At 43.1% G+C, this 24,054-nt stretch overlaps 1 protein-coding gene across 6 annotated transcripts in view; it reads left to right on the top strand.

Moving 5' to 3' along the window:
* The first annotated feature begins 263 nt into the window (after positions 1-263).
* SMAD1 (SMAD family member 1) overlaps positions 264-24,054 on the top strand; it is a 77,680-nt gene continuing 53,889 nt past the window's right edge. For 2 of the 6 annotated variants that reach the window (XM_022599611.3, XM_089912406.1), the window contains exon 1: positions 264-491. The gene's annotated coding sequence lies outside the window, so the exon portion shown is untranslated. The other 4 variants (XM_022599612.3, XM_089912405.1, XM_022599616.3 and 1 more) reach the window with 4 other exon arrangements.

Here is a 24,054-nt window from a genome sequence, read left to right as displayed (position 1 = left end):
GCAGGGGCTGTGGTGTTTTCTCCTTGGAACCAGCGGGGCGTGGGGCTGGAGGCGCGGGAGGCGGCGCGGGAGGCGGCGCGGGCCCAGCGCTCGCGCCGGCGGGGCCGGGAATTTAGAGAGGATCCCTGGTAGCGCAGCCGCGGCGGGAGCGGCGGCGCGCGCAAGTGCGCGTGTGAGCGAGCTAGAGAGCAGGCGGGCGGGCGAGTGCGCCGGGTATTGGCAGCTGAGGAGTGGAGGCTGGGCGGCTCCGACTCCCTGACGCCAGCGCGACCAGATCAATCCAGGCTCCGGGAGCGAGCGAGCGAGCGAGCGGGCGTGCGAGCGAGCGGGCGGGCGGGAGGAGGAAGGAGAGGCCGAGCCGCTGAGCCCGGGCCGACGCGCGGGGAGGGACCCTGCGAGCGCAGCGCCCGGCCGGCCGGACCGGGGCCGCGGGGGACCCCGCTCGCCCGGCCAACTCGTGCGCCCGCGTGGACAGGCGCGCAGCCAACCCGGTAAAACGAAACAGACCCGAACCCAACTTTCCCCTCCGTCGCGTCCTCGCCCTCCCCTCGGCGCTCCGGGCTTCCCAGCGCCGCCGCCGCTGCCGGCTGGGGCGGGCGCGGGCCGGCCGGGTGGCCACGATCGCGCGCGGGGCTGGCGGCGCGGGCTGCGGCGGGGAGGGGCTCTTCCCCGCGTGGGGCGGACCGGGGATTCCCCCCCCCCCCATGATGGCGCCTACCGGCCGCTCGGAGGAGCAAGCCTGCCACCACCTCCTCTCCTCGCGCCTGGCCAGCCGGGCAAGGCTCGGGCCCGTGTGCCCCCCGCGTCTTTGTTGGGTCTGCGGTGGGGAAGCCGCGTTCCTCGGTCCCCGGCCCTGCCTGCGGCCGGCCCTCCGCGGCCACCCTCCCCCTCCGCCCGCCGCCCGTTTCCCTTTCCCTTCCTGCAGCCGAGCCTGGGCCGTCGGCGCGGCCCGCGGGCCCATTGTGTCCCGCGCCTGCCGGGGCGACCCCTGCGGGAGTCGGAGGGCGGTCGCCGGCGCTGCCCTCTCTGTGGAGCGGGGCTGTTGTAAAGGGGACACCCGGTGCCCTGGGTCCTTCTGCGTCCGGGGCGGGCTCCTTCCTGTGCCCCCTACCAGCGTCTTGGGGGTCGAGGTCAAGGAAAGTCCGTACTGAAATTCCCTCTCATTTATTCAAAGGTTTGGCGGCGGCGGCGCGCGTATTTTTTTTTTTTTCTCTTCCGCCTACACTCCCCGGAGTCTCCGAGTGTCGTCTCATTCCTTTCCCTTTCCCGGATTCGATTGCCTTACTGCGTGTGTATTTGTGAGTTCGCTGTGCAGCAACTGTTCATTTACTCTGCGCCCGGTCTTTGTTAGTGTTTCTCGGGGTTGTTTCTGCAGGAAGGGGGGGGTGTTGGGTGTGAGAGAGACAGACGTGGGCTTGTTTTTCTAGTTGCTTAATAAATATGAAGGCTTCCAGGGAGAGCGTTTGCCTGATGTACTTTGGGAAGGGAGGGGGAACAAATGCCTGCCGGATCTTACAACTACAGTAGCTGCGGCTTTTGTTTATTTTGCGGCGCGGACGATGTTTCAGTGCACTTGCAAGGTCCCCGGCCGGGCGCTTCCCTTCTGAAAATCGAGGCGCGTCTCCGAACCCTCTCCCGAGAAAACATCGTTGTTGTGAGTGCTGTGACAGCCGGCCTCTTGCTTTCCCCCTGAGGTTCTCTTGCTGAAATTTCAGAGTAGGTGGAATGATACAGAAGTTGCCTGATCTCTGTATGTGCTTCCTCTTACTGAAACTCCTAGCAAGCAGCTCAATCGCAAAATGCCTTTATTTCAGAACGTTTCTCGCTTTCATTACCTGCCGTGGATAACATGCCTGCATTCAGTAGCACAATGAGAAAACTGTTCTCTGCCCATGTTGATTTTTCATCTTGTTTCTCATTACCTCTTGACGCTTTGTTGGAGGTAGCTGAGCTGTATTGGAACCACGATTTAAAAAGAATCAGGGCAGAATCAATGTGCACTGCCCCGGGATTTTCAATTAGTATAAATATTTTGCATCAGTGTTAATTCTGATGGAGGTGCCAGGCCTAAATATGCTGTAACTGATTTAAATGTTTGTCCTCCCCTCTCTCTCCCTCTTTCCCATTTGCAGTTATTTGATATTTCTGTGCAGGTGGTGTACATTTGTGTAATATTGCAGTTCTTAGGAAACTGTAACCAGGGTCGTGGGAGATGATTTTCTAGAGGTGGGCGATGTCAGAGCCTCTGGAGGATCCAGGCAGGATCAGGTTTCTTCTGAGGGTAGGGATTTGTCCTTGATTTAGTTTTGACCCCTCCAAGCATAGGTATGTAACCAAATACATTTTTCCTTTTTGCAGTATCCTTTGGTTTTATACCCTTGAAGAGCTGATGACCTTTGCATTTTAGAGAAATGACAGTTTTTAAGCAATTTAAAATATGAACTTCTTACACCTCTTGGAATTTAATTTTTTTTCTACTAAGTTCATTAAAGCATTAAGAGGAAGTAAGTCTCATTTTTCCAAATATATTTATTAGTTGAAAACTAAATTGCAGTTTGTAATTTTGATTTCTAGTAAGTCTGGGTTTAGTAACTTGGTTAGAGTGGAAAAAGAATAAACTTGAGTGTAATGAGATGAGTATATTTAAGCTGCAGTCGCCTACATAATCAAGGCCAAGTTGTGTGTGTATAAAAGATCTCATTTGTGTAGTCTTACAAGGCTAATGGAAGCATCATTGAGGCTTTATAAATAATGTAAGTTGTGTATAATGTAGAGTCTCCAGAGACGGCAGAGAAAGCATCATTACCAGCCTTTTCAACCTGCTTGAGATCTTAAATTGATTTACAGCACTGAACTGGTGCAAAATGATACATCAGGATGACATGGGGTCAGCCTGTAAAAGTCTATGATGTCAGCCTATTAGTTCAGTCATCATAATTAAACCATATTACAGGGGCAGCTAAGCAGGAGTCTGGCGTTATCCTTCAGATATGGGTGGTACATGGATTTTGTTTATAGTGGAAAGGCCAAACTGGCAAGGAATGCTAGTGTTTCTGAAAAGGGGAAAGGCTTACAGAACTCTGAATTTCTGAAAAAATTGAAGCTAAATTAAGGCATGTTCAGTCTGCATTGTCTAAGTAGCTTTCCATTTGGTGGTGGAGAAACAGATGCTTTGAGGGTGCCGATAAGGACCCTCAAAGCAGCTCTGATCCATGCACTGAATCATGCTTCATGTGAGCTTGAATTTAACTTGGCCTTAGGGACCTTATAAAATATCAGAGGACCACATATTTCACATCTCTGATCCTTTTATTAACACTGAGTTGCACTGTATTGATGCAAACGCTGATACGTTATTTCTTTAAGCATAGTTACCAGGTCTCCACTGGAAACAGAGATATTTGAATTGAACATATAAACAATTCAGGAAAAGAAGATTCTTAGTTTTTGCTTAAATTTCTGGCAATCCTTATTCAATTTATGGGTCATCTAGGGCTGTGCCGTCCAATTAGGTAGCCATAATCACGTGTGGGTATTTAAGTTGAAATTAATTAAAATTAAATTAAAATAAAAATTCATCTCAGTAGCACTAGCCACAGTTCACGTGCTCAGTAGCTAATGTGGCTAGTGGCTACCACCTTGGAGAATGTATACATAGAACATTCCCGTCATCACAGAAGGTTCTATTGGGCAGTGCTGCTCTAGACCTTTCGCCTCTGCTCATCCACACTTTCTACTCACCTTTCAGCTGCTTCTCTACTTGGTACCTCTGTGGATGAGTTTGTGAGGTCGAAGGGAGAAAGAATATGTCACTTAATTTTGCTGCTTTCTAGCTGCTCTTGTTAAAAGAGTTTGGAAGTGACAGTTGAAGCTACTGCATAAAACAAGGTTGACTTTTCTGTCAATCATATTTATCATTGGTGTCATGGCTTCTAATTTGATTTAGAGCTTTGGGTAGGAGAAATAGTTGTAGCTGATTTTTTTTCTGTGTCCTTGTCTTTAATACTCATATCTCATTTAAGCATCAAAACTTCCCTAAGTACTGTCGTTGTCACCTTTTTACAGGTAAGGAAACTGAGTTCTGAGTGATTCATTGTCTTGCCTCAGGCTACGTTACTAGTGATTATATTCTTAGCCATGAAGTGAACAAGGCAAGCTCACTCTAGAGCCTCACTTTTCTAAAAAATTAATTAATTAATTTTTGTCTGTGTTGGGTCTTCGTTGCTGCACGCGGGCTTTCTCTAGTTGCGGCGAGCAGGGGCTACTCTTCATTGCAGTGCGCGGGCTTCTCATTGCGGTGGCTTCTCTTGTTGCGGAGCACGGGCTCTAGGCGCACGGGCTTCAGGAGTTGCGGTGCGTGGGCTCAGTAGTTGTGGCTCACGGGCTCTAGAGTGCAGGCTCAGTAGTTGTGGTGCAGAGGCTTAGTTGCTCTGCGGCATGTGGGATCTTGTCAGACCTGGGCTCGAACCCGTGTTCCCTGCATTGGCAGGCGGATTCTTAACCACTGCACCACCAGGGAAGTCCCCTCACTTTTATATATATATATATATATATATATATATCTAGAATACCTGAATAATCATTGTTCTGCTGGGCTTTATTATTCTGGTATAGACATGACTTTGCTTTTATTTTTTAGTCTTTTAGACAACTTTGCCTTCTATTGTGCTTTTCTGGGCCATCTTCTGTTGTCTTCCTTTAAGTGCTTAAGAAAGGAAACATAATGTTAACACCTCTCTAAGCAGAACATAATTGGAAGACTAAATCTGACATAAAAGTAATGCATTTCAAAGCCAAATTGGTTTTATCTCTGCTTTTCTGGATAATTCCTGTCACTTTCCCCTTGCTTTTTTCTTGTATTATCACAAGCTGATGGTACTAAAAAAGAAAGTTCTAGTAGTTCAGTTTATCTCATTAAAATTAGTCTTCTTTAGCTGGTAAACACTGCACCTTGAGATGCAAATAGTTCATTGCAAATTCTTTGGAATTTCTTTTTTTACATTTATGTCTATTTTTGTATAGTCTTACAGTTCAGTCATTTTTATTTTTATTTTTTTTCGTCAGGGCTATTTAAGAATTTGATGAAACCCTGGATCCCCTACCACGCTCCCATCCTCCAATCCAAAAATGCTTATATGCCCTGAAGCTTGTGTGTGCACAGAAGTACCCAAATTTCAGGTGAAGGACATCCATGGGACTGCCTTGCCAAGTGTGTTCATAAACACTGATTTGTAATTTCCTTTACAAAGAATAGAGATATTGAGTGTTAAAAGCTACTTTGATGTTCCTATCAAGTTGAGCAATCCGAGGCCCAGGGAAGATAGCGGACTTGCCTGAAGTCACCCATCCAGTGATTGGAGGAGGGAAAGCCTGCACCTGGATCACTGTCATGGTCAAGTTCCCATTTGTTTGTTTTTTCCTTCCTCACTCGCTGTGCTCCTGGGCCTTTGGTCTGAGCATATCCAGTGTTAATTGGGGAGGGGAGGAAAGGAGAATTTTTTGGCATGATGTTAACTTTTTGTACCCAACATTATTTGAGCTGAGTATGAATCAAGTCTGACAACCTCAGATGTTTTTTACAGATTAAAATTGATTTTTTTTTTTTAATTTTAGAGATGGAAAAGAAACGCCTTATGCCTGATTTAGTCAATGGGACCTTACTAGAAAATGGTAGATCCGAGATTCTACGAAGTTCAAATTAAATCGGGCAAGTCTGCTGTACAAATCTCCTCGTTTGGCTCTCAAAAACAAATCATATTCCTAACCAAAAGTCAGAGATTGGGGTATTTAGGGAAGGAGTTAGGAGGTACTAGGGAGAGAATTGGAAAGGTCTAAGGAGAAAAGGGATAATTTAAATATAAAAATTTAGAAATGAAATATAAAGTTATAAAATGACATTGAGGCTGATGAAGTGTTTTGTGTAACTGTACTTCTGTATGTGGTTTTTCTTTTCTTTTTTAAAAACTTACTATTACCGGTTTATTATGAAAGGATATAACTCAGGAACAGCCAGATGGAAGAGATGCACAGGGCAAGGTATGGGGGAAGGGCGCCATGAGCTCCATGCCCTCTCCAGGCACCCCACCCGCATAGCACCTTGATGTGTTCACCAGCCTGGAGGCTCTGGTCTTAATTTTTGGTACCAAGATTAGCAGGAAGTGCTTTGGTAACAAATAGAGGCATCTCCATTTTGCCTCGAATTGAAATCTCTTGACTCTTTATCCCCCTTTTCTGCTATTACGTCGTATTGCAACTATTTAGGCTAATCTGGTGACCTGTCATCTGATTTGCTGCAAAAATACCTGAAGTATTTTTAATACTTCTGGAGTTACTGCCTTTAAAAAAAAAAAAAAAACAAAGTTGCATGAATGTACTTACTTAAAATCTAAGTCAAAATCTTCACTCTGGTGTTCATTATTAAAATAATGTCAGTTTTAGAGAGGTACTACTAGTCCTAGGCAAAAAAGTAACATTTACAGCTATTGCTGGCTGATTTGCAGAAATGAGTGGGCCCTGTAGAACATTCATTTGCATAAGGAAAGCTGTCTTTCAGATGGGAAAAGCCAATCTTTCAAAAACAGTTCAACTCCAATGACTGCATCGGGCTTTTAGGCTGATACTGGGAACTGCAGTATTTGTGCAGTTTAATCTAACATCTTTGTGATTTTTAAAAAATTAATTTATTATTTTATTTTTGGCTGTGTTGGGTCTTCGTTGCTGCGCGCGGGCTTTCTCTAGCTGTGGCGAGCGGGGGCTCCTCTTCGTTGTGGTGCGCGGTCTTCTCATTGCGGTGGCTTCTCGTTGCAGAGCACGGGCTCTAGGTGCGCGGGCTTCAGTAATTGTGGCATGCAGACTCAGTAGTTGTGGCGCATGGGCTTAGTTGCTCCGTGGCATGTGGGATCTTCCTGGACGAGGGCTCGAACCCGTGTCCCCTGCATTGGCAGGTGGATTCTTAACCACTGTGCCACCAGGGAAGCCTCCTGTGATTTTTTAATAAGCTAAAATCAGAACTTTAGAGAACATTCCCTCTTGAAGATAAAGCATCAAACTCTCTAAGGTTTGAGGGAATCCATACCTGGCAATTCTCCCAAATCTCTCTGCTTGGTTCCTAGTGTTCACATAGGAGCGTTATATAGAACCCAGGTCTATGGTTGGTGGATTGATTTCTTAACTAATTTTCTTGAGACAAGCCTGGATTTCAAGGAACACATACAACATACACAGCAGTTACTTATGCATCTATATGCTTTTGAGCTCATGGTGAAAATAAATATTCACTATGTCATGTTTGTGAAAGAGGATAGAGGGGTCTAGCTTTTGATTCAAAAATATATTTATACGTGTAATTTTTTAATGCTTTATTTGTAGTTTCCCCTTAATTTTAGGGCAGCTGTACTATATTTTTTCCTACAATTCCAGATAGTTAGGGTATAGTTACTCAAACTATTCATTCATTTTCCTCTCCGTGTCTATCTTTTGTGGTTTCTTTGCGGTGTGCTTATGCAAAGTGGAAGTATTTCAGACCTTTATAGTTTTTTTTCTTTCAGTTTCGAATACCACAAGAAGAAAAGGGAACTCATTATCTTTCAAGTATTATAATTAGGCATTAAATTAAGTCATTAGTTAGCTAAATGCAAGATCTTTTGTTTAGATTGAAGGAAAACATGTCTTTTTAATGGAGGAGAGGGGTATTAAATATCTCCTTATGTGATAATTTTGATGCAGTGTGGTAATGAGCATATGCTTCACTTAGTGAATCTGTTAGTTCAGAGTGGCTCAGTAATTAGTGAGGAGACCCACAAAAATGAAAAATTAAATGCAACATCACAAGAGTTGTTGCAGGGTAATATAGGGGTAAGTTGTACAGACAGTTCACATGAGGCCCACTGTGATGTGGAAGGATGTGTGGGTTTGCACTGGGAGAAGGAAGAGACATTTGGGCAGAGTAGTGGCGTGGAAGACTCAAGGTAACAGGAGCAGCGCTGTCCGATAGAACTCTCTGCAGTGATGGAAATGCGCTGTATCTGTGCTGTCCAGCACTATAGCCACAAGCCGCGAGTGGCTGTTGTGCATTTAAAATGTGGCTAGTGCAACTGAGGACTGCATTTTAAATTTTCATTAATTTATGTTTAAATAGCCACCTGTTTAACAATGAGCTATCACGTTGGACAGCACAGATCTGGAGGCCAGTCTGCAGCTCTGACTGACCACAGAGGGTATTCCTGATGTGGTCCCGTGTGGTGAGCTGGGAGAGGTGTTTGGAAAGGTTAAGTTGAGGATGAGGGTTTGAGGACCTCAGCGTGCCAGAATGAGGAAGCACTGGGAAGTCACAGAAGGTGTTTGAACTTGCAGTTTGGGTTGGAGAGTGTAGAGTCCATATGCCAGGAGATTGATAAGAAAGCGCTTTGAGTTCTCTCTCTCTGATGGGGTGGGTTTTGTGAGTGAAAAGACACCTGGTGGTTATTTGGCTATAGAGTAATGGGAAAGAGGGGTGTCAGATTATCCTTAAGTTTCCAACCTGAGTGGCTGGAAAATTAATAAAGCCTTTACTTAAGAATAGAGAAGAACTGGTTCTGGAAGGAATAAAAATTGCGTGAATGATAAATTAGAATTGACAGGTTGAATTTAAGGTGGGGTATCTAAGTATTCTACAGGCAAGTTGGAGATACATAACTAAGCTAAAGCCTGGGGGAGGGCTCGGAGCTGTACATAGATGCCAAGTAGTGATCTGTTGGGAATGATGGTGGAACGTCCGGGAATGGATGGGTATTTGGAGAGGATCATGTACAGAGAAACAGAGAGCTGGTGGGTTGAATCTTCCATTGATGCCCACAATTAGGAAGTGGTAGAAAGGAGAGGCATGTTTGAAGTAGACAAAAGAAGGAACTGAAAGAAAGGTGTGGGGTCAGAGGAGAAGTTAAACCAGGAAGCCAAGGGAAGAGAGATTCCAGAGGAAGGTTCAAAGGGGGACATGTTGTATGGTTCAGGGTGAAGGAGAGAAGGTCAGGGTAATCAAGTGAATGCAGCTGAGGTGAAGAGACTGAGTATATTAAGAAATAAGAAACAGAGTCTTCTATGCCCTCGAGTGACTTATGTTTCAAAATTGATGAGACGACTTCTTATTTGAAGGTTGAGGGAAAGAAGTTAATGGACAGAAAGCAATCAGAGATGAGATGATGGAGTTAGTGATCTGGAGCGCAGGTGACAAAATATTAGTCATGGTAAGGAGGGAGATTGTCTGAGAAGGAAGCAGAATGGGGTCCTCAGAGAGGAAAGCGGATGGCACAGAGCTCATGTCAGCTTGCGCTGGTTTTCCCAGTAGTGTCGGAGGCAAGTCCGTCCCTTCATTGGGATGGTGAGCCGGGAGAATCAGAAAATGGTGCTGGAAGTTTAAGAATAATGGAGAAGGTTTGGAAGAACCACTGTAGGTGACGTGCCAGGAAGTCTATGGCGAATTCAGAGGCTGAGCAGTCGGAGGAAGCCTGGGCTGAGGTTTGACGCGGCTGTAGAGTAGACTAGTAATTGCTGCTTTTTAGTGTAACTTGGTGCCTGAAAGTAAGATTGGAGAGGAATGTTGGCAGAGATGATTCTGGCTGACGGATAGAAAACAGGCTAAGAAATGAGGTTCTAGAGTCAGGTTGCCTGGGTTTAAGTCCCAGCCCCCAACACTGACTTGCTTTTTTATAACTTTGGGAAAGCTGCCATTAACTTTTTTTTTTCTAATTTTTTAAAATTGAACTATCGTTGATTTACAATGTTGTGACCATTAACTTTTTTTTTTTGACCAATTAACTTTTTGAACCTCACTTTCCTCATCTGAAAAATAGAGATAATGGTATCAGCCTCAGGATGGATAGAAAGCTGAGATGAGTTATCCTTCCATATTTCATCTAAGATGCTGCTAATCATAGGTGTTATTTCATGTACTACTGAGGAAAAAACCATCATTTAGGCACAACGTACCACTGACTGTAAATTTCCTGGTTAGGAGAGGGTACATCTTGCAGTCAGTGAAGTACAGGATACATAAAGGACTTAGCCTAGGACCTGGCACATAATTAGCATTTGGAAAATGTCAGCTATTTAATATTTGTAAGAGTCAGTGTGATTGTAGAGTCTAGAATGTTAATGAGAGCAATATCGAATCCAACCTAGGTAAGGGGTTACAGGTTATAAGGAGTCTAGTGGATTAAATGAACTGAGAAGGGTTAAGCAATGGGAATCCTGATAATGAAATTGTGGAATATCAAGTTTGGGAATTTGTAGATGGAGCGTTTCCCTGACAATGCCAGCTAAAGTTTTTTAAGAAAAGTGTAGTAATTGAACTAAGAGAAGAATGCCCTTTATTGATTTTAAAAAGCTATTTAAAGTTGCCCAGAGCTTTTAAAAGTAAGTATTGTGAATTTATCTATGGATTTTTCTTACACTATTCATTAGTGTTAAAAAAATTTTTTTTCATTAGAGAATACACACTCAGTGAAGAAAGATTCCGGCATGGATTCTGGTCATAGTGTCAGAAGGAAAGGGGGAGATGGATTCTCGATTATCATTGATTGAGTGAATTGTCATTTTCAAGAGATGGGGGTATGGGGGCGGGGGTAGTACTAATAGCTGCCTGTAGAGCTCTTTTGTTTTTGTTTTTGTTTTGGCCACGCTGTGCGGCATGCGGGATCTTAGTTCCCCCACCAGGGATGGAACCCGTGCCCCCTCCGTTGGGAGTGTGGAGTCTTAACCACTGGACCACCAGGGAAGTCCCTGTAGAGCTCTTTTAAACATGGCTCAGAAAGCAGAAACCATAAAGGAAAAATTTATAGATTTGACAACATTTATGTGACCAAACACACAGTCTTGAATGACCACACACAAAAATACAACCGTTCAAATTTGCAGCAAGTTACTCTTCTTGTAAAAAACTTTTTAAATCAATAGGAAATTCCACCCCTACAGAAAAATTGGTACATGGACCTGGAGAGTATCATACTAGGTGAAGTCAGGCAGACAAAGACAAGTATCATAGGATATCACTTATAGGTGGAATCTAAAAACATGATACAGTGAACTTATTTACAAAAGACTCACAGACGTAGAAAACAAATTTATGGTCACCAAGGGGGAAAGCGGGGGAGGGATGAATTTGGGATTAACAGATACATACTACTCTATGTAAAATAGATAAACTACAAGGACCTACTGTGTAGCACAGGGAACTGTACTTAATATCTTGGAATAACCTATAATGGAAAAGACTCTGAAAAAGAATGTGTGTGTGTGTGTGTGTGTGTGTGTGTGTGTACGTGTACATACACCTGAAACGTAAATCAAGTATGCTTCAATTGAAAAAAAATAAATGAAATTCTGGGCTCCTAAAAAAATTGGTAAAGGACAGGAACAATTCACAAATGAATGAAATGCAAACTACTAATAGACATGAACTGTTCTGCCGTGTCCTGGATGAGACTCTTCACTGGAATGGGGACGATGTCTTCTCTTTTACTTTATTGTATCATTCTTTGTGGACCAGGAAGGATCAGTCTGGGGAAACTGGGCTTTTCTCACTGAAGGAAAGGAAGCCAAAATTTCCCTGCCTCCTAAGAGAAGCTGGGGTCACAAGGAGGTACACAATGAATGTAAGCTGGAGTTATAAGAGACAGGCCATCTCCATCCCATTTCCTTGATGTTGCCCCACTACCCTCATGACATTGGGCTAGGAGTCTCCTCATTGGAATGTGAGGTGTTCCCAGCGCTTTAGGGGCTCTCAGTTCTATGCAGGTTCTCAACCAGCTGGCATGATGGGTGAACTTTTTCTTTTTTTTTTTTTTGCGGTATGCTGGCCTCTCACTGCCGTGGCCTCTCACTGCCGTGGCCTCTCCCGCCGCGGAGCACAGGCTCCGGACGCGCAGGCTCAGCGGCCATGGCTCACGGGCCCAGCCGCTCCGCGGCATGCGGGATCCTCCCGGACCGGGGCACGAACCCGCGTCCCCTGCACCAGCAGGCGGACTCCCAACCTATCAGTGAACTTTTAAGGATACCAGTGCTCCATAGAGCACATCGAAATGGGCCTCTTGCTCTCCCACCTGAGTTGCAGTATTAGATTTGATTTGTAGTGGCGTTTTCTTATTCATATGAGACACAGTGATGGCCTTAGAACATGGTTTTTCTTATTGAGCTAGACTGGTTCATAAGGTATTGAAATAAGAAGCTCTCCCACATAGTAAAACCTCTTATAAAGTGAAGAAAATTTGAAGTTAGGCATTAGCATTTGATTTCCCAGATTGTCTCTTAAGGGTAATAGTTAAGGTCATGGGCATAAGAAAGGCTTCTCATGTGCGGCCCGTAAGGTGGTTATTGGTAGGGTCCTTACCTAACCGAAGTACACTCAGTCTTACCTCAGCCTTGAGTTTTTACCTGGCCACTCGACAGAAGAGGATTCAGCAGCATCTTCTGACCCACCATCTCCTCTCTCTTAAGTGATCTGCAAATATTTCAGAGTTGGGGGAAAAAAAAAGGCTTTTGAATTTCACCCACAGTCTTACCACGAATTTCAGCCACAGGCCAGTTACCCCCGCCTCTTCTTTCATTAAGTCCTTTCAGAGGACGGTGCCTGGGAGTAGGGGGCCGGAACTGGTATGCATTGGTCAGAGCCATCCTTCAAACTCATTAAGCAAAGTTGGGGAGGGAGGATGAATGCTGGCAACACGAGTCTTAATTTTATCAAAAAGGGTCCCTAATTTTATGGGTAGCTTTGTGTGGAAGGGAGTGGTAATGCTACAGTGAGTGTTGCTTTAGGAATTACACCTTTAGCCCTGTGACAGCTCAGCACAGCTGCCTGTACATAGCTTGCCATCCCATCTGTTATGGCTTCCTGTTTTGCTTTGTGTCCGTTGCTGGCTTTGCAGTCTGCATAATTAATAACAACCTCTTTATTTTCCCAGTGTTCATGTTTGTGTGCTCAGGACTTCTATTCAGTTTCTTCAAGCTCGAGAGAACGAGAGAACGTTTGATTGGTTTCAAATGGCCTTCTGTTAAACTGTGAGCAAAATTAATTTGATTACCCTTGAAATGATTGGCATCCAAGCTGTATTTATAGCATTTATTTGCATGGAAACACTGAAGAGTTCTGTCTTGTCATACTGTGCAGGCTGAGATGTTGATCTGTATTCCAGGAAAGCCTCCATTAAAATCGGTGCATCCTCACTGAGCAGTTCTGCTTTTTGTTGAGCCAATATTAATCAATTCAGCAAATGTTTCATGCATCCAGTGCTGGGCTCTTGTTTCGGGGAGGGAGAGAGAAACATCTAAGTCAGTTTTTGCTGTGCAGAAGCAGTCTTACTGGTAAGAGGAGACTATGATTATATGAAAAGCTAAATAACAAGCCATCGTTATTCATGTTATAGCATCTTATTTTGAGTGTATTTCTTCAGTAATTGGGATAGCCTTTCAGAATCAAGGGATTAGGAAAGAAATCTAATGTAGTTGGTAGAGCTCCTGCACTGTGCCCACCTCCAGCTTAGTGGATTCTTTCAGCAAGTTTTTGAGCATCTCTACGTATATTTCTGTTCATAGTGTCTCTTACAGAGCTTGATAAAGTTGGGATAAGGGGTCATAAATGTAGGATTTGCACTGAGATTGTAACTTTGAGGAAAAATGCAAACGTGCTTGTCTAATGCAGCTTCTGTTTTAATAGCTTTTATTACAGTTATCTTATTCATTCTTTAGACTGAGTTCCTTGAGGGTATGTGGACAGTATCTTTACGACCTTGATGTTAGCACAGTGGTTCTCACTTTGCATATCAGAATCCTGTGAATGACAACCACCGCAGAAATGCCAGGGCCCGCCCCTGGGGGGGCTCTGATTCCAGGGTTTCGGTTGGGGAGCTTTTAAAGAAGCACCACAGGTGAGTCTAATGTACAACAGCATTGAGAACTGTCGGCTTGACACATGGTAGTGATGAGTGAATTTTTTCATTTTGATGTGTTTAAAATCATGTCGGGAAGTAGGACGTGTGGTATGCTGTAGGTCTGTTGTGAATATGAACTATGTCTTTGATATCCAGCAGCACTTGGTGCCGGGTGATACCTGTTCTAGGTGCTCCAGACGACCCAGGTAGTTCTGAGGGTTAACTTTTGCTCTCCCTTTTTTAATTTGAGGAGAGAAGAGATAGAAAGAAAGGATATGTGTGTTTGAGAGCTTTCGCTTTTCCCTTCTTGAAGGAGTCAGCAATTTCTTGTGTCCTAGAAGTAGAGCTAATAAATAAAGCTGTTGCGACCTGGGGCACCAAGAGCACAAAGAGAAAAGGAGAGAAGAGTGTTGGCGGAGGTTATCCGGCAGAGTCTGGAGGAGTGTTTGGGTGTCACAGCTGGGGGGAGGGCAGGGCTGTTTCCGCCAGCAAGGTTGCTGCCAAATGTCCTGTAATGCCGAGGTTGAGAAACCCTGGAATAGGGGATAAGGAAGGGGACTGGAAGGCAGATAGGATACTGAAGTGGTCGTGTCACAGATGGCTGTTTCTGCCACACCCGTATGCTGTTTGCTGTGTTATCCCCTCTCCCACATCCTCTAGAGTCAAGAGCACTGTTTTTTGCCCTTATCTGTAGATAGGATTGTGACTGCCAGCTGTGTATGAGCCGTTAAAAATGAACATTTTAATATTTTACCTATAATAAAATATACTTGAAAGAGTCCTTCAGTTATTTTCCATCTGTACATTTGCTTGAATGGGACAGTATTAATTCACACGCAAAAAAATAAGCCAGTAATTTTTGTTCTGTTTTGCTTACGTTTTCAGTAAAGGATACTAAGAACGATCAGTAAAACGGGAAAAAAAAAATTAAAAAAATAAACCCAGTAAAGCAATCAATCAATCCATCTCTGAGAGAACCAGAATAAAAGGAAAATTTCCCATCTTAACAAAGGCTATCTACTAAAATCTTACTTTTTAAACTGCTGTTTCTTACAGCATCATTTATAAAGGAGGAGTTTGAGGCGGCGCAAGTGTCTCCCTTTTAGGAATGGATAAGAAAATACAGTCTATACGTCTTTTTTTTTTTTTTAAACCACTACACAGTAACTGGTAAAAATAAACTAGATTTTAAAAAAAGAACAATCAGTGGGAATGTAAAGAAAATTAATTTCTTAACAGGAGTTTAATTTTAATATTCCACAGCTTCATCATAAGAAAAGAGTATTAAGAGTTGAACACATACGTGGGCTGTTGGTGTGAGGTAATGGTGCCAATTTCCTTGTGTCTTTGTTCAGTTATCGCTTACAACTACTTATCCCTATTCTAGGCTGTTTAGATGAAAATGAATTTAATTTTGTCATCGCTGCCCTGATAAAACTCTTGGTTTTTTCATGTTCTAGGAAAGTGGCAAGATGCCAAGAAGGAAAGCAACAACGAAAACAAAAATAAGTTGGGGAGAGAAGGAACCAGGGGGATTAAAGTAAAACCATAAGCACATCCTTGCTTGTCAGTCCCTCTACTTTATGCATGAGACAAAGGAGGAGGTTATTTAGGAGAAGCAGGGTGGTGGAGGGGTTGCCTTGGCAAGCCCTTAACCTTTCTGCACCACGGTTTCATCATCTCTAAAATAGTCTCTACATCACAGGACTCCCATAAGGATTAAAGAGAGGGAATAGGTATAAAGTGCTCAGCACAGTGTTTGGTGTTTCATTGTGGTGGTGATGGTGATGATGATGACGATATGAGAATGATTTTTTATTCCCTCTGAATACTTGAGCTGTGTTGGAAAGTGACAGAGACCATGGATACACTCTTGTGTGATGTCTCCCATAGAGCCACCTGCGTGACAGCCCTCTCTCCCTTTGAAGTGGGTGGTGAAGAAGCTGAGAGTTTATGGAGTCCTCAAACTGGGGTGTTTCAGACGTTCTGTAAAGACTGTTGCCAATAGAATGAATTTCCAGAGGAGGATAGAGTGATTTATGTGACGAAATATGTTTTTAAGTTTTTATAACATAATAAAACCATTACAGTTAAGTCTCTGTCATCCACGTATAGATTTTCCACAGCAGTATTTGAATCTTGAGCAGGCATTTCTTTAGAATTTACTACATTCTCAGAGTATATAACAGTTTTATGGTTAGTGTAAGCAACATGTGGTAAGGAATTAAAAGCGTTCTTTGATAAAAGCATAATAACATATTCGAAAAGCAATGGTTACGTTTTATTAAGGCTGCTTTGGATTATCCATTCTGTGGTTCGTCCCCACTGATGCAAGTGGTTGACAGTCAGCTGGACTCGTTTGGATTTCCACGTCAGGGTAGGCAGCACAAAGCCCCAGATGCACAGGAGATGTAGTTGTGGTAAAGAAATGGCACAGGTTTTTGGCCTCTGTCCCTTAGATAAACAGCCTGAACACGTCCTGTGACTCTATCACGATCAACCTGATAATGTGGTTCTTCAACCCCCCGCCCCCCATAACGGTGAGCAGGGTGATGCTGGGAACTGTTTCATACCCATTTTCTTCCTACTGCACCTTTGTGTTGGGGATAAGCACTTAAAGTACTGTTCAGTTAAATAGTGAATTGGTGAAGACTAACGCCTCTTAGTAGTTGAACGTACAAAGGAGGAGAACTTGTGTTCTGAAGCCTTCTAAGGGCACTCTGTTTATTAGGTTTTTCCATCTCGATTGGTCAGTAACTTCACTGAGGGGAGGTTAATGGATAGAAACTGGACTGAACAAGTGATCTGAGGCAGAAGAGACCTAGATCGGTGGTGCTGGTCTCACCTAATTCTCCAGGTGATGCTTGCTTGTATCCGCAGCGTGGTTTCCCTAACCCAGTGAAAGACGGAGCATCTGCTGCTTTTCACTCTCAGTTGGAGGGAGCTCTCACTGTTCTGGAAGAGGGCTGCTGTTCAAATTCCTCCTCTGAGGTGGCCAAGCGAATGTAAGTCCAGCTTCGTTTTTGGCAGATTGAGAACAGGATGTCATTGATCATGGAGGAGAGTGAAATCTGGCTGATCTCAATGTTTGTTTTGGTGGTTATGTAAACTTTGATTTTGAGAAGTCATTTTATTCTTCCAGATAACAGATTTACATACTGGAAAAGGGACAGGACCAAATTGCTCTTGAGATATTTGAGTAATACAAAACATTTCTTTGGTAAGAAATTCATGCCCTGAAAAATTGGAAGGAGATTTGAATTGTTAATGGAAAGGGGACTAGGAACTAGAACGGAGAGGAAACTGAATTTTTTGTTATAATATGCCATTTTGTGAAATTGAATTTTTTGATCATGTGGCTGAATTGTATAATAAAAAAGTACATTCCCACCCATATCATATTCACCCAGCATTAGGTCATATGTCCCAACCCCATACATTGGAATACATTTCTCTGAAAATCCTGGTTCAGTGATAATTCCATTCTGGGCAGAGACACTTTCTATTATTTTCTCCTTCGTCAAACGATAATCTTGTCACCTGTTGGTCATAATACTGTCTCCTGGAGCCGTGTAGAATAAATCTCTTACCTACTTTCAGTTTTTATTTGTTTTTATTGTTAGAGTCTTAAAATTGAAAACCGTAATTGGTTGTAAATAAAAATGGTCTGCTTTCCTGAACTCCCCTCCTGCCAGCTCACTCCTAAAGGCAACCACTTGTTCAGATTTGTTTATTTCCTTCCAGGCTTTTAAAGGTGTGCATATATTATACATGTGCAGGTTTCGTTTCTATTTGTGTTTTTAAAATGGGATTGTACTGTGTGTATGGTTCTCTAGCTTTTTTTTTTTTTTTTCTAGCTTTTTTTAACTGAACAATTACAGTATGGTTTTCTTTCCATGTTAGACATGAAAGGCTGTCCTCCCCCCCACCTTTTTTTTGACAGCTACATCATTGTCGGATGTACTATAATTTATTTAATCGTTCCATTATTGTTAGATACCTGGGTTATGTGGAACATGGATGATCTTGAACACAGATCAAATGCATCTGAGGATACTGCTTCCCTTGTAGCTGTTTCTGCGGCTGTTTTCTCTCATCACCCTCATACCACCGGGCCTGCTGGAGGTAGGGGCCTCCTAATTGTCTCCTCCAGACCATTCTCCCACCATCCTCCATGAAAACACCCACCTTTGACCATCCTGTCAGGTTATACCACACTTCCCCTCCTTGTTACTCACTCACTGCCTCACTCCCCACCCTCTACCCTAATTCCTACAGGATTTTAGTGTCTTTATTCCCTTCCTGCTGCTCCTATGATCATTCTCCGTCTACTTCTCCAGTGACCTTTGACCCCAGCTCAGGTACTCAGTCTCATAGGCCCATAATATGGGATTTTGCACTTCTAAAAATTAAACAGATTTCACCAACTTTATGGTTAATTATTTTCCTCATTTACTTAAGCAATAAAGTGTTATTTGTTCATAGCTTACCTTCAGAATATGCAGTAGCTGGGATCTGACCACTTCTACTGGGCTGATCCAAACCTTTATCATCTTTTTTTTTTTTTTTTTTTGCGGTACGCGGGCCTCTCACTGCTGTGGCCTCTCCTGTTGTGGAGCACAGGCTCTGGATGCGCAGGCTCAGCGGCCATGGCTCACGGGCCCAGCCGCTCCGCGGCATGTGGGATCTTCCCGGACCGGGACACGAACCCGCGTCCCCTGCATTGGCAGGCGGACTCTCAACCACTGCGCCACCAGGGAAGCCCCTAAACCTTTACCATCTTGAGCTGTAACAATTGCCATAGCTTCGTAGCTGGTCTCTTTCCTCCTTCCCACTGCTATCACTCCTCCTCCTTCCGTGCCTTCAGACAGTTCTCAGCCCAGCCATACCATAGTCAGCCTGTTAAGCTAGAAGTCAGATCACGTTGGCATCTCTGCTCCCAGCTCGCAGCGGTTCTCGTCTCAGTTCAGAGGGAGAGCTACAGAATCCTTGCGGCGTTCCTGTCTGTCTGCTTCGATCTCCCCTCCCCTCGCTCTCTCCATCCCAGTCACATTGGACTCCTTGCTGCCCCTGGAACATTTCAGGCATATTCTTGCCTCTTGGCCTCTGCCGTTGCTCCCCCTCTGCTTGCGACGTGCTTCCCTAGATATCCACGTGGCTCCGTCCCTCACCTTTTCAGGCTTCTGTTGGAATATCACCTTCTCAGTGAGGCCTTCCCTGACCACAAGAATGTAGGTCTCATGAAGGCATGATCGTTTTTAAAAGGAGAAAAAGCTGTTTCTGTCTCTTGTTCAGCCCTGTGTCCCAGTGCTTAGAATAGTGACTGGCATGTTGTGGGTGTTTGTCGAATGAGTCGAATGACTGTAGTGGTTATCAGCCTTTCTTTTTATCGTTTTCTTTCCTTTTTTTGTACAAAGTTAGAACTTCACTGGACAGACAAAAGCTAGGACACAAACTTTGTTTTTTTTGTATAAACAAAATATTAGAATTAGCTTACTGTGAGCCAGCTCTGTAAATATGTTACATTTTTCAGCATGTTATAATTTTCAAATCAACTTTACGTATCCCTATTTAAGGCTGATGCCAGCCCAGCGGGGGGTAGGTGGTGGAATCAAAATTTCATGGAAGAGCAAATTGAGGCTCAGAGAGGTGTTTTGTTCAGAGAGCAGCTGCTAAGTGGAAAGCTGCTCTTCAGACCTATCTTCTTTCATTCCAAGTGAAGGGCTCCTGCTCTCTCATTTAGAAGCATCTCAAAATGACAGAAACATGGTGGGGGTCTTATTTGAAAGCCTGGAGACTGCCCTGATTGCTTTAGATTTCGCCTGCCTTTTGTTTCCATTTGGAAAGCACATAAAATAAATGGTTCACTTTAAAATTCCTGACAATGACAGAGCAACAAGTTTTATTTCTCTCACCTGTGGAGGAAGTGGCCTCCACCCAGTTTTACTGAATTAGGAGGGAAGTGATTTTTTCAAGTGATAAAAAGAAAGAAAATTCCATGCTCTTCCCAGAGGAGGAGTTCAACAATTGGGAGAATGGCGTGAGACCATATGTTGGTTTGTAAAAGGATATAACTTGTAAAGATGTTTCCTTTGATGCCTGTGATGAATATGGATGTGTTTCCCTTCTAGAGGGTCCTGATTAAATTATTCAGTTAAGCCCGGAGCTGGAGGATCTAAATATAGGGAGAGGGTTCAGGCTGTCCTGCCTTGTGGGTGTCAGCTCACCCCTACAGATGTGCGTGTTTGTTGTCATAAATAACACCTGCCAGATCAGTGGAGAAGGAGAGATGTTCCAAAAAATGAAATACAGCAGAGTATTTTTCTTTTTTAAATAAAAGGGACAGTTTTTTTCCGCCCTTCGGCCTATTCCATTTTCATTTGTGAATTTGGCATTTGAATTACCGATTTTTTTTTTTTTTCTTAACCTGATTCATAGACTTTAGTATCTGTTCTGGTTTCAAGTGTAAATCTGCCACTTACTAGAATATGATCTTGAAACAGTTACTTAACCTCTGATCCTTAGGTTTATTACTAAAACTGAGAGAATGCTATACATCTTGAAAGATTGCTATAAGAAGTCAATACGATCGTGTTTGTAAAAATGACCAATATAATCCTTGCATAAGGTAATAGCTCAATTAAAATAATTTCATTTGTTAACGATTGAATCATTCCTCACTGGTCGCTTATGGGAATTTACCGCATTTAGCATGCTTTGCAATCAGTAAAGTTGCTACACTACGATAACAATGACTCAAAGCGAAGAGTTTTTTCTAAGAGACGACTGTATACTTTTTCCGCTTATAGTCTGTACAGTTGAACTTGCAAATGTCCCTGCTCTGCAGTTCCCAGTGTTTGAGGAGTAAGCACTTGCGAGCCAAATGAGTCTATACAATTTTTGAGTTGAGGTGACTGCAGACGAGATTTATCAGAGTGAGGCCTTTAGGACCTGGATATCTTGAAAGGCTACCACGTGCTGAAGGACAGCTTTCCATTACAAGCATGAATTCGAGAACAGGGATTCAGGGGGATTAAGGAATGTTATACGACTTCTAGAGAAGTGGTAAGGAGATGTAGCAATAAGCCAAGCTTGTTTGTTGACGTTGAGGACAGCAAGAAAACTTTTAAGTGTCTCCAGTCTACTTTAACTAAACAAGTAATCGTCTCGTGAAACAGAACAGAACTGACACTTGTTACTCTATAAGGGAAGCTCTGTGACTAAGAAAAATTGACCAGGTGCCCTGTCAGCAGCCAGAATTTGTCAGGATGGAAGCACTTGTGTATGCAGAGCAGAACCAGAAAGAGCTCTTGTCTTGAAGAATTTTCTAACACAACGAACATATATTAAATAGCATACTTGGTGCAACTAAACGCATAAACTACGGCCCTGTCCTTAGAGACGCATCTAAGTGCGACATCCCTAAATTCCTTGCTTCATTGTCATCAAGGGGATGCTGCTTTTGGTCGAAATGTCACCGCTCACGATGAACTTCCAACTGGTAGGTGGTGAGCGCTTCTTTTTGATTCCTAAGATTCCTACTCACTTAACACTGTTGAGAGACCACATCACGGCAGCCCTTGCCAGCATGTCCCTCAGGTCACACCTGAGAGACTGGTAGACCGGCTGTTAGTGCCTGTGTTTTAAAGGCACCGGTACCTGCGTGACTTCATTATGCAAAATAGCTTTCAACAGCTGGTCCACTCTTCCACCTTCACCCCCTAGTTTCTCCAGACTTGGAAAATTAACCTTGAAAACAATTTTTTAATGAAAAAGAGGCAAACTAGCTATTCTGTGTCATCAAACTGACATTTGGAAAGTTGGGAAATGTTTGGAAGTAACCGAAACAAGGCTTTATAGTAAGAGGCTCAGAACAGTGAAGTCCGCCTTCTGAATGTTTGTGACGGCAGGACTTTGCTGTAAGACCAGCAGAATTCTGCGATTGCCAGTGGATCTTTTTTTTTTTTTTGTAAAAAGTATTATTTAAAAAATGTTTTCTAATTTTTAAATTTTTTTTCAAATTCCTTTCCCATTTAGGTTATTACAGAATATTGAGCACAGTTCCCTCTGCAATACAGTTAGGTCCTTGTAGGTTATCCATTTTAAACACTGCAGTCTGTACATGTCAGTCCCAGACTCCCAATCTGTCCCTACCCGCCAGTGGATCTTCGTATCGCTGTCTTGTGTAGGGACTTGGTTTAAATATATTTTCTTTTTCTGAGGACTCAATCAGAGGAGAGTTCCTGTTAGCCCAACTTCTCAGCAAAGAAGTAGGTAGTTTAAAAAGCGCTTTCAAGTCTGTAAAAGAAATGGAGAGAGGCTTTATTCATCCTCACTTCCTTCTTGTTCTAGGATTTTTTTTTTCCCCTTTGTTTTGGCTAGTGGTGAGCTTTATTTAGCTACATTTGACTCGTTTGAAATTGAGAAACGTTGAGTGAAGGTCCAGGGCTAACTGCTAGTTTAAAACAGGAAAAGGAAATGCAGAGGGACTTCACCTGTTTTCTCCTTCAAGACAAGTATCTCAAAGCCAAATGAGTTCCTAATTGCAGTAACCGGGGAATAGAAACATTTGAACAGGTTATTTGTTGAAACGACATCACAGAATCACAGACCATCGTTGCTTTGGGATATTTTCTGAGACTGAAATAGCTGGAGAAAACCCATCTCCGTTTTTATTTTCCTTGTGATGGCATTATACTTGCATAGCAAATTTTAACTCTTTTTTTCCCCTGTTTCCCCTGGTATGTTAAGTTTCTGACTCTTTTTGATGTTTTAATTTAGCTAAGCATCTCGGGGGAGGCAAGAGTTCTCATCAGGCCTTGAATCCTATCTGAAATCGGATGTTAGGCTAGATGACACATACCTTTCCACAGAACTAATTAATATTGCCGCCAGTCACTTTATACAACACACCTCTGATGTACTTTACACCTCCATGGCATTCTGGTGAGGCATTTGGTGAAATAATTTAGATACAACTACCGAACTACAGAAATCATATAGTGTGCTCGTGATTTCTCTAAAGCCGCACAGTAGCTCTTCTTTAGGAGCTAGAGTCTTACTTTTTCTGTTTCTTCACAAGATCATCTGTTTAAGAAGAGCTAGTGGTGTAAGTCAGGAAATATGCATACAGTTTATTTAGTTACTTGGAAATACTTGTTTCCCCCGCAAAATGGATCAGGCAGTTTTTTACAGAAAGATAATTTTTGTAAAGTTTTCGTTTTTCTTAAGTAACACATCCAATGGTTACTCAGTTCCAAAGCGAAGTTAATCAATACCCCTGCGTTTAGTTCCTTGATTCTTTTGATCTTTATGCCTTGATGTTTTACCATTAGAGTTAAGACAGTAATGAACCAAAGAACAAGAAGTCGGGGGTGGGGGAGAGTTGCTTGCTTCATTGACGGTAGACCATTTATCTCCTTTTTTTTTTAAGGTACTAGCAGGGAGTCTTTGATGTTTTTCCCCCCAGTCACTTTTTTGGAGCCTGTATTTCATGCTGATTTTATTGAATCATTTCATTATTCCCTCAGTATTTAAAGGAATCAGTCGTTTTGTCTAGTTCACTGAATTGCGTGCCAGTGCAGGAACTGTAACAGCACTGGTCTGAAGCTGTAGAGGGCGACTGGCCATTGTCTGTCTCCTCTCCTCCTCCTTCTGTTAAAGGTACTTGGTTTGTAGCACTTGGCAACTCCCCCCTCCCGCCTTTTTATTGTGCTTCAGATACAAATTAGAATAATTTCCTTTTAAAACTTTCATTGGGAATCTGGGATCTGAGGCATGGCAGAGAGTGTATTTTGTTGATATTCACACAGTTGGATAATTACATGTTTCTTTGCTAGATGAAGATGAAGAAAATGCCGTTGTTGTGCAATTGGCTAATGAGGTTTTCTTTCAGTATAGAGCGAGTCTCACAGCAGTTAAAGGTATTTTACAACTTCTTCCTTTTTTCCTTTTAACATTAAGGAATACCACATAAGCTGCAGAATTCAAGAGCCATGCTGAAAGGAGCATTATAAGTATTCTTCTCATTTGGTTCCGGCATTGCTAATAGAAATCCTTCCCGTGGGCGAGACTCCATAGGGAAAGGGCCTGACTTTAGAACCCTGTTTTAACCTGCATTTTTTTTTTTTTTTTTGTGGTACGCGGGCATCTCACT

Source organism: Delphinapterus leucas, chromosome 5, assembly GCF_059928025.1.
Source record: "Delphinapterus leucas isolate spDelLeu-1000000601 "Yukka" chromosome 5, BTC_Dleu_Yukka2, whole genome shotgun sequence".
Taxonomy (NCBI): Eukaryota; Metazoa; Chordata; class Mammalia; order Artiodactyla; family Monodontidae; genus Delphinapterus; species Delphinapterus leucas.
Note: the sequence above shows the minus strand (reverse complement) of the source record. Positions and strands in the feature narration are given on the sequence as shown.